Source organism: Dreissena polymorpha, chromosome 3 (assembly GCF_020536995.1).
Source record: "Dreissena polymorpha isolate Duluth1 chromosome 3, UMN_Dpol_1.0, whole genome shotgun sequence".
NCBI lineage: Eukaryota > Metazoa > Mollusca > Bivalvia > Myida > Dreissenidae > Dreissena > Dreissena polymorpha.
This window is the reverse complement of record NC_068357.1, coordinates 101,059,949-101,073,649: the sequence shown is the minus strand read 5'-3', so window position 1 is coordinate 101,073,649 and position 13,701 is coordinate 101,059,949. Positions and strand designations below refer to the sequence as shown.

At 34.7% G+C, this 13,701-nt stretch overlaps 1 protein-coding gene across 3 annotated transcripts in view; it reads left to right on the top strand.

Moving 5' to 3' along the window:
• Positions 1-563: 563 nt before the first annotated feature.
• The window catches only part of LOC127870779 (alpha-tectorin-like), a 37,217-nt gene continuing 24,079 nt past the window's right edge, over positions 564-13,701 (top strand). For all 3 annotated transcript variants that reach the window (XM_052413255.1, XM_052413254.1, XM_052413253.1), the window contains exon 1: positions 564-675. The gene's annotated coding sequence lies outside the window, so the exon portion shown is untranslated. The remainder of the gene's footprint in view (positions 676-13,701) is intronic.

Below are 13,701 nucleotides of genomic sequence, written 5' to 3'. Positions count from 1 at the left end.
TCTCCCACAGAGAACAAGTAACCAGGAAACGGACTCGAGAGCGTTTCCAATAAGCCTTAGGCTTTCGATGCAATCCAGCTAAAATAAAAAGATTTTAAACTAAGACTAATTTCATAAAGCTAAACAAGTAATTTTTGAAAATCATCAATAATAATATCCTTGATAATGCATGATGATATTTTGCTAGCATTTTTTCTGGTTCATGGTCTCACAATAAAGTGGAAAATGATTCTGAAATATCTTTTTTTTAGAGAAAGCGTTCCCATAGCGATGATTTATGACATTTTACGCTTTAACATTTTGAGTAGATCAAGTACTATTATGATCGATTATTCAATGAACAGAACATCAAGCCAGCTGCAACATCTTTTCTGTCAAATTTAACTTAACGGGCGTTACAAGCCGATATTAAGTTTCAATAGGGCATTTAAACTTTCAAGTGTAATATTGTACGACTAAACATTAGAATATCTCGCACTGGGGGTAGTTCTGTTTTGTCGTGAATTAATTGTTTAGGACGTATTTATACTGGATTCCTTTATTCTTCAAAACGTAATATGTTTTAATATAGTTTAAGTTATATCCGTGTGTGAATTATGTGTTATAATTAGGTTGAAAAAGTGCGGATAAGGCGTGCTTGGATTTATTTCATATCAGTTCGGCCACATCACGTAGGTAAGAAGCAAGCTGCATAATTTATTATTTTAATTAAAATTATGTATATATATATATATATATATATATATATATATATATATATATATATATATATATACAAATATATTTTAATATTTAAATGAAAGAAATTGTGTGAGGTATTTATATTAAATATTGCAAGTGAGCAAATTTACAAGTCTGTGCATATATTATTGCGTATTATTACATTTAAAATATGCACGTTCAAATGATATTTCTCATTTATAAAATAAGACACGATTTTCGGAATCTGTTAATGAAAAACTTGAACATAAAATAAATAGTCAACTCACTATGTGTTTAAATATCTGTAAATACTGTAATACTTAAATAACTCAAATATTTATTCAAATACCTGATAATTTTATGATACTAATGCTTTCGTTTCATGCAGTGTTTGGTGTAACAAATAATTATATTTCTGCCTAGATATAGGCACAATAAACTCCACAAACGTTATTAGGACATAACTTTTTTTTACAATCCGCTTTATTTCATTTAAGTAATATTATTTTAGGCACGTGACCGATTGCATTAACAATACTGGACAAAACACAGCATTCAATAGAAAAGTAATTAAAGCGTGGTCACCGCGTATGAACGGCTAATTCAAACCAGTGGACATTTAAACTGGCTCAAAGGCGGACCGAACATTATAAGAAGTCCAGAATTAATCACAAAACATACTTGTAAAAACAGTAACAACACAGCATTGTAATTCAAATTAATATCGAATTTCTTTATTCTGCATATTATTTTTTCAATTCAAATGCGGGATGGTCACAGATTCGTATGCTCGAAGGCAACACAAATACAAAGAACACCTTTATGAGAAACGTCGAATTACAGCATACCAGCTAGATCCATTCTTGTTGACATAATTTCGGAAATCAGCGTTATGCTGGTTTTGTTAAAACATACTACAAGATCTGAGACATGCATGTGAGGAAGAAGCCGTTATGAAGAATTTAAAATGCCTTATTACATAGCTTGAATGTATGTATAAATATTAATATGCGTAGTTATTATAATTTCGATATAACACGATAAGTAGTATATGCAGGTCGCAAATGAATGTTGTTGAATCTACCACGCCTTGGTGGTCTCTATTTCAATATACAAAGTCACATACACATACATGTTGCCGTGATGACCGTCGGCCGTCAGTCTGTGCGTTGACCGTGTCTTCTTTTGACCCTTTCTTCAGAATATCTAGCCACATTTTGACGACATTTTACAGGAATAATAATCGGGCGAGGATCCTTCAAAATTGCTCTATTGTGACCTTTGCATATTCGTGTCACAAGAGCTTAAATAAGATGTTAAAAAAATGAATACTAACCAAAGCTCCTTTGGAAACACAAGTGTAACGAGTTTAATTTAAGGTTGGTAACATCGTCTTTAGGTCCTCAACTATGTATGTGAAATTCATTCCCCTTCAGTCGCAATTGACTGCGACACAGAGGTCACGTGTTTTATATAGATTTATATTTCAAATGTACTCAACAACGTTCTTTAAAACAAGAATTCACAGAGGGGCTTTATTTGGCATGAAACATTGTGTTGTGGTTCACTAACAAGTTTGTTTAAAGCATGACCCTTATAAAAAGGTGGCCTCTCACTACGGGTTACATGTGACCCTCTATGTATAAATTGAACACTTAACAGAATCTTCTCATCTAAAATCACAAGAATCAAACCTTCGGTATTTAGTTTGTATCATTACACAGTAGTCTACTACCAAACAATATAAATCATATCCATGAAGTCAACTTTGTCCCGCCGGTTCTTGTTTTCATGACATGCATATCAAGGAAACTTTAATTTAAAAAATTTGATATCATTTTGTCCAGAGGTTAAGTATTTTTCATGTAACATGGTATGGTCCACAACCAAGTTGTTAAAATCATGCCATTTCCATATAGGATAAAATCCATAATACATAAATGTATTTTTCATTTTTATGTATACGTATGATAAATTTTCATCATCTAAATGTAACATAGTGTAACAAAGACCCCGCACATATAATGTTCAATGTGTATTCAGTTGAATTGTCGTATATTTATTGATAAAATCTATCACACGACATGTTTATGTCCTGAGATACGCTGTTGATGTGTTATGGATCATTTATTCGGGTTCATGTAGTAATGTCATATTTACTTTTATACCGTTTCAAAACCAGTTTACTCCGTCCAAAATGTCCAGTGTGAACAATTACTTGTAATGTGCCATTTCCGATGTTAATGTTTTCATTTTGATTGACTACATGTTTAATGTTCTGAATTTATGAGGTTGTTTATCAAACTAAGGTACATCTAGTGTGAGTTTCATATAGTCTCCTCTATCATAGGCGGATCCAGAGAGTGGGGGGGGGGGGCGGACGCGGCGTACGCCCCCTAAAATCGCCAAAGTAAAGTCAATTCATTTCATGTTTTACACTTAACTAGATCTAAATCACCTATTTAAACTTGTCAAAGCCTTCACGCCCCCCCCCTGAACCCCCAAAACTATAAACTATGCACTTTTTTGGCATTCTAAGAAAGTACATTGATGAAAGTATATAAGACGTGACATGCTCGAGAAGTGGTTGTCAAAGCCTTCAAAATAATTAAAATCGTGACGCTTCCGGGGGGCTTCGCTCCCCTGGACCCCCTAAACGATAAACTATGCACTTTGTTGGCATTATAAGAAGGTACTTTGATGAAAGTATATAAGGCGTGACATGCTCGAGAAGTGGTTGTTAAAGCCTTCAAAATCACTAAAATCGTGGAGCTTACGGGGGGCTTCGCCCCCTGGACCCCTAGCAGGGCTTTGCCATGCATCCACCAGGGGCCATAGCGGCCCGCTAGACTCATAGCAAATCTTTCAATATCCCGCCCCACCCCTAACCAGAAATTCTGGGTCTGCCCCTGCTCTTTGGTTTCATTATCACTTTTCATTTTGTTCTTATTGTACAAATAGCATTACGAGATGCATTGAGACTTGAATTTACTTAATAGATTATGTGTATTTTTTATTAAACTAATATCCATATGGGGAAACGTTCATCGGACATTGCGCAATTTGACTGTACAACAAAATAAATCCCCCTGTATGCAGCAGTCTGTTCATTTTTTTCAAGGTAAGTTTGTATTACTCTATTTATGATGCATTCTAGTAAAGAATACATTTGTTGACTTCCCTGATCGTTTACCCTGTTTACGAAACCTTAGTTGTTAAACTAAATACACTTTTGAGGTAACATTTTTGTAATATTACTAAATTACGGATGTCCACAAAATAAACTCTGATGTTAATATAAAGAACTTATTCAAATGCGATCAAAATTTGAAATTTACATGTTGTTAAATGTCGTTTAGCGTTAATTCGATATTTTTACATGATGGGGGTATATTATTAGATTTATTTCGTTCATTGAGTAGTTTGAGTGCGTCTATACAACAGTACATGTTTTAAAAGGGCGGAAAGACACATGGAACGTTTTCGTTGTTTTTCCCACAGAAGCGAGTTTATAACTTTTTGTTCACGCCATTGGAGTGTTTGTCTAAACCACAATCCGTACATCTTTTGTCTTCACAAATACTCTTAAATGTTCTTAACAACATAGAGTTTATATTGTCAGAAAAAAATGTCACAAATATATTTTAAATTGGCATTCATTATTTTACACATGTTCAACGTTTGACCCATATTTTACATTTTTACATGAAACACACTAAAATGAATAGTTGTATTCTTCTTGATATAAATTTGAGACGAATATAGGAAAAAAATATGAATGAATGTTTTCAAGTAAAATAAACAAAAAAATGCGTTCTGATGTGTTTTGAAAACATTGATGATAGTGTTTTTATGCCCCCGAAGGTGGGCATAAGTGATCGCATGTCCATCCGTCCGTCCGTCTGTCCGTCTGTCCGTCCGTCCGTTTGTCTGTCTGTCTGTCCGCCACACTTTTCGTTTAGGTTTCGAAAAATGCTCATAACTTCTTTGTCATTCAGATGTAACCTTCATATTTCGTATGCATGTGTATATGGACAAGGCCTTTTCAAAACGCATTCAAAGTTTGACCCCTTTGACCTTGAACTTGAACTTAAGGTCCGCGTTTAGGTTCCGAAATCTGCGTTTAGGTTTCGAAAAAGCTTTTTTGTGGAGCATATGTCATCCTATGGTGACAGCTTTTGTTGTTTTTACATTTATCTTTTTTTTAAAAACAAGAGAAATCTGGGGTTTAGAACCTATTGTAATATGTCATAAGCGGATCTTCTCAATTCATACCTTACATATACATATTGATATATGTAATACAAGAAGCCTACTTAATTGAAGACCGACCAAAACAATTGCATGTTCAATATAGTGTTGATTTGTTCTCAGATTGTATACATAAAACACAAATACTGAATACGAATATTCAGAATACAAATATTCAGGATACAAATATTTTGAATACAAATATAAAATTCGGTATGAAAAGCTTCCCTTTGGGTATGGTGACTACAATTCAGTTTCAATGCATGTTTTGCCTTAATGAGTTGTAATTATACAGGGCCATCTAGCTTATGCCAACTCATTAAGCAGCTAGGCGCTGATGTTTGGGGTGTGGGTTTGGGAATCAAATAAAGAAGGCCATCAAACAAAAGTCAAAGATTTCTTATGTGTTTGATATATAGGTTAAACTTGTTAGCCTTATTCCGTAAAAACTAACATAAAGAAATCCGATGTTTTTATGTGTATACATTAAAGGAAATATTCTGTACATGATCCAAACGATTGAGAAAAAAAAACTATACCGGTGGAGAAAAAGCCTAATTTGTGGAAAAGTCGCTTTAAATTCTTTATAAAAACAGTGTTTAGGTGGTGCAGGCTTTGACGCATGCGATCATCAATCTCCACGCAGAGTTGTCGTTCCTTGCTATCACATACAATGTGACCGTCGTGCAAGAGATTGATGCGATCATATCTAAATCTCAAATATTTTATATAATACATTAAACAACCCACGCGTCTCTTATGATAAAAAGCTAAACACGTGCAATCAGTACATCATACACAGTTGTTGATGGTCGTTAATAAGTTTCACTTCACTTCGGCAGCAAAAATAAGTACACACGTAATGATTGAATGACTCACGTTGGATGCAGCTTTAATTTGTGGCAAATTAGTATGTTTGACAGATTAACATGACTTCTCCGCAACGTTATATGATTTAATTAAGTATAAATTAGTATTGAGTTGATACATATTGTTTAAGCCCGGTTTTCAGTAATCACTTTGGTTCCAAAAGTCGGGAACTATTATTTATTTTTTTATTAATTTAAGTTTTTAAATATTTAATATGTTATAAATAATAAGTGATATTTTATATTATTTTGTAAGTTTACATGTTCACAAAATGTTAATGAATGATGTCATAACTGTGTAAGATTTTACAGCAAGGCAATTTACATACGAATTAGCCAAAAAGTGTTCATGAAATTTATTTACATATTTTAATTCCTCATATATAAAAATGTTGCCATTTTTTATCTAAACGTTTTAATTGAAAATCCACTATTTATTTCATGAATTTGTTAATGAATGCGTTGTACATAAAATGAGACTTTAGATTTTAATTCATATTTGATCTGATACCTTGATCTTTTTATCAATATTTGTTTTCAATTTCATCAGAACCACATACGCAAATAAACTCAATTATTTAATGTTGAGTCATGCAATCTCAGCTTAACAGCGACGTAATTTAATTTTGTTTTAAATATTGCGAAAGTGTGATCGCTAATGATAAACAAATATATATGAACACGTTTCAAATATTGTTCTTTAACCCCCATTTTTAGCTCCACTGGCCAGAGGCCAGCGGGGCTTATGTCATGGTCCTGTGTCCGTCGTGTGTGTGTGTGTGTGTACGTACGTCCGTGCGTTAACTTTTTCTTTAAACATCTTCTTCTCCTAAACTACTGGTCCAATTCTGATGAAATTTCTCAGGAATGTTCCTGGGGTGAACCTCTTCCAAAAATTATTCAAATTATGCTCCTGGGGTCAAATTTGACCCTGCCCTGGAGGGTCAAAAATTGAAAATTTGCTTATATAAGGCCTATTTTGTGAAAACTTTAAAAATCTTCTCGTCCATAACCATTGAACCTAGGGCTACCAAATTTGGTATGTAGTGACATCTTATAGTTGTCTACCATGTTTCTTCAAATTTGCCCCTGGGTTCAAATTTTACCCTGCCCCGGGGGTAAAAAAATTGAAAATTTGCTTATATAAGGCCTATTTTGTGAAAACTTTAAAAATCTTCTTGTCCATAACCATTGGGCCTAGGGCTACCAAATTTGGTATGTAGTGACATCTTATAGTTCTCTACCAAGTTTCTTCAAATTATGCCCCTGGGGTCAAATTCGACCCTGCCCCGGGGGGTCAAAAAATTGAATATTTGCTTATATTGGGCCTATTTTGTGAAAACTTTAAAAATCTTCTTGTCCATAACCATTGGGCCTAGGGCTACCAAATTTGGTATGTAGTGACATCTTATAGTCCTCTACCTAGTTTCTTCAAATTATGCCCCTGTAGTCAAATTTGACCCTGCCCCGGGGGGTCAAAAAATTGAAAATTTGCTTATATAAGGCCTATTTTGTGAAAACTTTAGAAATCTTTTTGTCCATAATCTTAGGGCCTAGGGCTACCAAATTTGGTATGTAGTGACATCTTATAGTCCTCTACCTAGTTTCTTCAAATTATGCCCCTGGGATCAAATTTGACCCTGCCCCGGGGGGTCAAAAAGTTGAAAATTTGCTTATATAAGGCCTATTTTGTGAAAACTTTAGAAATTTTTTGTCCATAACCATAGGGCCTAGGGCTACCAAATTTGGTATGTAGTGACATCTTATAGTTCTCTTCCAAGTTTCTTCAAATTTTTCCCCTGGGATCAAATTTGACCCTGCCCTGTGGGGTCAAAAAGTTGAAAATTTGCTTATATAAGGCCTATTTTGTGAAAACTTTAAAAATCTTCTTGTCCATAACCATTTGGCCTAGGGCTACCAAATTTGGTATGTAGTGACATCTTATAGTCCTCTACCTAGTTTCTTCAAATTATGCCCCTGGAGTCAAATTTGACCCTGCCCCGGGGGGTCAAAAAATTGAAAATTTGCTTATATAAGGCCTGTTTTGTGCAAACTTTAAAAATCTTCGTGTCCATAACCGTATGGTATAGGGCTTCCAAATTTGGTATGTAATGACATCTAATAGTCCTCTACCAAGTTTGTCCAAATTAAGCCCCTGGGATCAAATTTGACCGTTCCCTAGTGGTCACAAAATTGAACATATGCTTATATTGGGTCCATTTTGTGCAAACTTTAAAAATCTTCTTGTCCATAACTATTGGGTCCATTTCTACCAAATTCGGTATGTAGTGACATCTAATAGATCTCTACTTAGTTTGTTCAAATTATGCCCCTGGGGACAAATATGACCCTGCCCCGGGGGTCACACAAATGAAACTATGCTTAAATAAGGCCTATTTTGTGCAAACTTTAAAAATCTTCTTGTTCATAATTATAGAGCCTAGGGCTATTAAATTTGGTATGTAGTGATATTTAATAGTCCTCTACCAAATCAAGACTCGCAGATGACCCCCTATTGATTTTCAGGTCACTAGGTCAAAGGTCAAGGTCACGGTGACCCGAAATAGTAAAATGGTTTCCGGATGATATCTCAAGAACGCTTGATCATGAAACTTCATAGGTACATTGATCATAACTCGCAGATGACCCCTATTGATTTTCAGGTCACTAGGTCAAAGGTCAAGGTCACGGTGACCCAAATTGTAAAATGGTTTCCGGATGTTAACTCAAGAACGCTTATGCCTAGGATCATGAAACTTCATATGTACATTGATCATGACTCGCAGATGACCCCTATTGATTTTTAGGTCACTAGGTCAAAAATCAAGGTCACGGTGACCCGAAATAGTAAAATGATTTCTGGATGATAACTCAAGAATGCTTATGTCTTGGATCATGAAACTTCATAGGTACATTGATCATAGCTCGCAGATGACCCCTATTGATTTTCAGGTCACTAGGTCAAAGGTCAAGGTCACGGTGACTCAACTTAGAAAAATGGTTTCCGGATGATAACTCAAGAAGGCTTACACCTAGGATCATGAAATTAAATAGGTACATTGATCATAACTCGCAGATGACCCCTATTGACGTTCAGGTCACTAGGTCAAAGGTCAAGGTCACGGTGACTTAACACAGTAAAATGGTTTCCGGATGAAAACTCAAGAAAGCTAATACGCCTAGGATCATGAAACTTCATTGGTACATTGATCATGACTTAAGATGACCCCTATTGATTTTTAGCTCACTTGGTCAAAGGTCAAGGTCACAGTGCCAAATAACGTATTCATACAATGGCTGCCACTACAACTGACAGCCCATATGGGGGGCATGCATGTTTTACAAACAGCCCTTGTTATATTTTGAGATGATTCTTTACAAAGAAAGATGCTACTATTGTATTTGTTATAAATGTGTGAAAGGCTCTTAAGAAGGAACCAGAGATTATTAACCCTTTGCCAAACACTAACAGGATTTTACAGGTTTGTAGCTGACGACTTTATAAATAATTGTGATAAAAGGAGAAATTGCTCAAGATGAGCAATTTCTCCTTTTATCACAATTATTTCTTCCCTACCTGATCATTTCCTTTAGATTCCATTACAATTAAATTGTCGTCTGCAACCTCTTTCAAATTGGGAATGTTCAAATTGTGTCGTTTGGTAAAGGGTTAAGGCTTTTTTATTCATATGGGTCTTGTGAATCTGTTTCAAATCAAATGCGTAGATTTGATCTTCAGCATCTAAAAATATGTGAAATAGAAAGAACGACAATATCTTTTGGAGAGATAAATGTACCTATGTTATAAGCAAAGGACCTGTGCAACAATTCCCAGGCTTTTTAGTCTGTTTAGTTAACACGGTAGAAACTTTTTCCATATATAAAAATGCTCACCCTTCCAACTTTAAGCGCCCAGTTGGACGAGGGATAGAAAGAGAAAGTCACATGCTTGAGTACATTTCAACCCATGCGCATTGCACGTTTTTTTTCGCATAAAAAAAAAGTGGAGCGATACAGGGCCATCATGGCCCTCTTGTTCATAAAACTGTTGACTAGATGCTAATAAGTACCACATAGACATCACAGGGAGAGAAACTCGTGCTGTACTTCAGACAAATAATCGGATAAGTTTCATTAAAATTCTCACACGTTCGATTGGGTGTTTAATTACTCGCATTGATAAAATGTTAAATTCTAGCACTATACTGTTTTAACCAGCTGAGAGTATGGAACAATAAATTTAATTTTGCCAAATCTGAACAAATTGAACTGCACATTTGTATTTTATTGAACATTCATATGTATTTGATATTTTCTCCTCATACTATATATAATCGTGGTCAATGCGGAACGAGCGTTTGAAATATGCAAGTCTCAATTTTCACTAAACACATGTCATAGAGAGTTTAAACTTAAAAAAATGCAACCTTCATTTCCTCTAATACCTTTTGAGGACGCCTTCATGGGACAATATTAACATACAAATATGGTCTGCAGAAAGCAGTAGAAAGCAGTCTGCAGTATATTCAATTGTTTATCGATTTATTCCCTTTTCAGATGTTATTAAACTTTTCGTATCATGCAGGTTTTAAATACTTTGTGAAATGAGCGCCTTAAGTTTACTAGACGCATGACTTCGATATTATGCCATTGCATTGTCCTAATTAGTGTCAGGACTATGCAATTCTAAGATTGGTGTATCTACTACTCGGTGGAAATATTTGTACGTGCCTATTTTATCTTGATACATTCACAATAAATTGATAGGGCCCTTCTTACCATCAAAACGTACCCATAGAGCGTTTAAACTGATTTTAAATATTTTCTACACATTTCCTGGAAACACATTTTTATTTAAGTTTTACGTACCTCTAAAAGTTTGACCTCGGACAGGTTGACCTCGATATGTTTTCTTTAAAGTAACCCGCATACCCATGTGGACGAATAAAGGTCACACTCGTCCTCCTGCTTTAAAAAATGCGTTTTTAATTGCCGTCAATAGGTGTCTGATTGCAATATCATTAACCAGCGGTGTCATGACTGTACCATTAATCCGCGTTCACGGAAGTTATCTTAATTTCACAAATTGATATAGAACATGGTTTGATCGATTAATCGGTCATTTAAGTAACTTAAGTTATACCAGGGGGGGGGGGGGGGGGGGGAGTCGTTAAAATAATGATTTGTTCTTTGACAAATAGTGATTATTTTGCAATGAATTACGAAATGGCAGTTTTGAACACGATTTAATTTGGGTAAAGAATGAACGTCAGCTTTTCATAAAGGCTGCTTACAAGAATATTTATTTGATATATGTCACGGTCGAATTACATCTTTACAATAATTGTTACACGTTGACGGGTACATGTATAAGTTATTGTTGTTTCTAAGCTATTTATAAAATGTGTCGTCTAATTATGCCCCCATCCCCTTTTGCGAAATGAAACGAATAATTTAGACACTTTTACGGAAATTTAAACATATTCAATGGTACTAACTGGATCGTTTAGGGATAGAAACCTGGTTAATATATATTTAATTAGGCTTTTAAGAGTAACTTTAAGACCAATAACATGTCGGCGTGGCGTGGCGCATTGCGATCGAAAGGTAACGGCTGAATCCCGACAGTGTGAGCGTTATTTAGATCTCTTATTAAGACCAAGTAACATAGAAACGGACCCGAGGGCGCTTCCAATAAGCCTTAGGCTTTCGATGCAATCGGGCTAAAATAAATAGGTTTAAACTAAGACATATCTCATATAGATATGAAAGTAATTTTTGAAGATCCTCAATAATAATATCCTCGTGAATAATTCACGATGATATTTTGCAAGCAATTTTTCTGGTGCATGGTCCCACAAGAAAGCGTCATCAATTGTGTAATTGGAAAATGATTATGGAATATCTTTTTAAGAGAAAGCGTTCCCACGATTTTTGACATTTTACGATTTTACATTTTGAGCAGATCAAGTACTATTTTGATCGATTATTCAATGAACAGAACATCAAGCCAGCCGCAACATCTTTTCTGTCAAATTAAACTAAACGGGTGTTACAAGCCGATATTTAGTTTCAATAGCGTTTTTAAACTTTCAAGTGTCATATTGTACGACTAAATATTAGAATATCTCGCACTGGGGGTAGCTCTGTTTTGTTGTGAATTAATTGTTAAGGACGTATTTATACTGGATTCCTTTATTCTCCAACACGTAATATGTGTTAATATAGTTGAAGTTATACCCGTGTGTGATTTATGTGTTATAATTAGGTTGATAAAGTGCGGGTAAGGCGTGTTTGGATTTATTTCATATCAATTCGGCTACATCGCGTAGGTAAGATGCATATTTTATGATTTTAATTAAAATTAAATACAATTATATTTTAATATTTAAATGAAAGAAATTGTGTGAGGTTTATGTATGAAATTATAGCAAGTGAGCAAATTACCAAATGTGTGCATATATTATTGAGTATTATTAAAATGTATATAAACATGCTCAAATGATATTTCTCATTTATAAAATAAGACACGATTTTTGGAGTCTGATCATGAAAAACTTGAACATAAAATAAATAGTAAACTCACTATGTGTAATAATATCTGTAAATACTTTAATACTTAAATAACTCAAATATGTATTCAAATACCTGATAATTTTATGATACTTATGCTTTCGTTTCATAACTGCGTTTGGTGTAAGAAATAATTATATTTCTGCCTAGATATAGGCACAATAAACTCCACAAACATTATTAGGAAATAAATTTTCTTTACAATCCGCTTTATTTCATTTAAGTAATATGTGTCTTGTTCTGAGAATATTTGGCTTAATGCATGTGCGTAATGTGTCGTCCCACATTAGCCTGTGCAGTTCGCACAGGCTAATCAGGAACGACACTTTCCGCTTTTATGGTATTTTTAGTTTCAAGAAAGTCCCTCCTTACCGAATATCAAGTTTAAGCGGAAAGTGTCGTCCCAAGCCTGTGCGGACTACACAGGCTAATCTTGGACGACACTTTACGCACATGCATTATGCTCAGTTTTCTCAGAACAAGACTCATATTATTTAAGGCACGTGACCGATTGCCTTAAAAATACTGGCCATAACACAGCATTTAGTTGATAAGTAATTACAGCTGGGTCACCGCAAATGAACGGCTAATTCAAACCAGTGGACATTTAAACTTTTTCAAAGGCGTACTGAACATTATAAGAAGCACAAGATTAATCACAAAGCATACATGTAAAAACATTAGCGGCAAATTCAAATCGAATTTCTGTATTCTGCATATTTTTATTGCAATATAAATGCGGAATGTTCAAAGATTCGTATGCTCGAAGGTAGCACAAATACGAAGTACACCTTTATGAGAAACGTCGAATTGCAGTATTGCACGTGTCAGCCTTATCCGTTCTTTTTGACAGAATTTCGGAAATCAGCTTTATGCTGTTTTATAAAAACATAATACAAGATCTGAGTCATGCATGTGAGGTAGAAGCCGTTATGAAGAATTTAAAACGCCGTATTACATAGCTTGAATTATATACATATATTGATATTCAAAACATATCCAAGGCGGTAGTTATTATAATTTCGATACAACACGATAAGTAGTATATGCACGTCGAAAATGAATGGTGTTGAAGCTACCACGCCTTGGTGGTCTATATTTTAATATACCAAATCACATACACATGCATATGCCGTGATTACCGTCGGTCGTCAGTCTTTGCGCTGAAATTTGTTTTCTTTCGACTCCTTCTTCTGAATCTCTAGCCATATTTTGACGACATTTTACAGGAATGATACTCCGGTGAAGATCCTTCAAATTGCTCCTTCACGACCTTTTCATATTCGGGTCACACGAGCTTAAATAA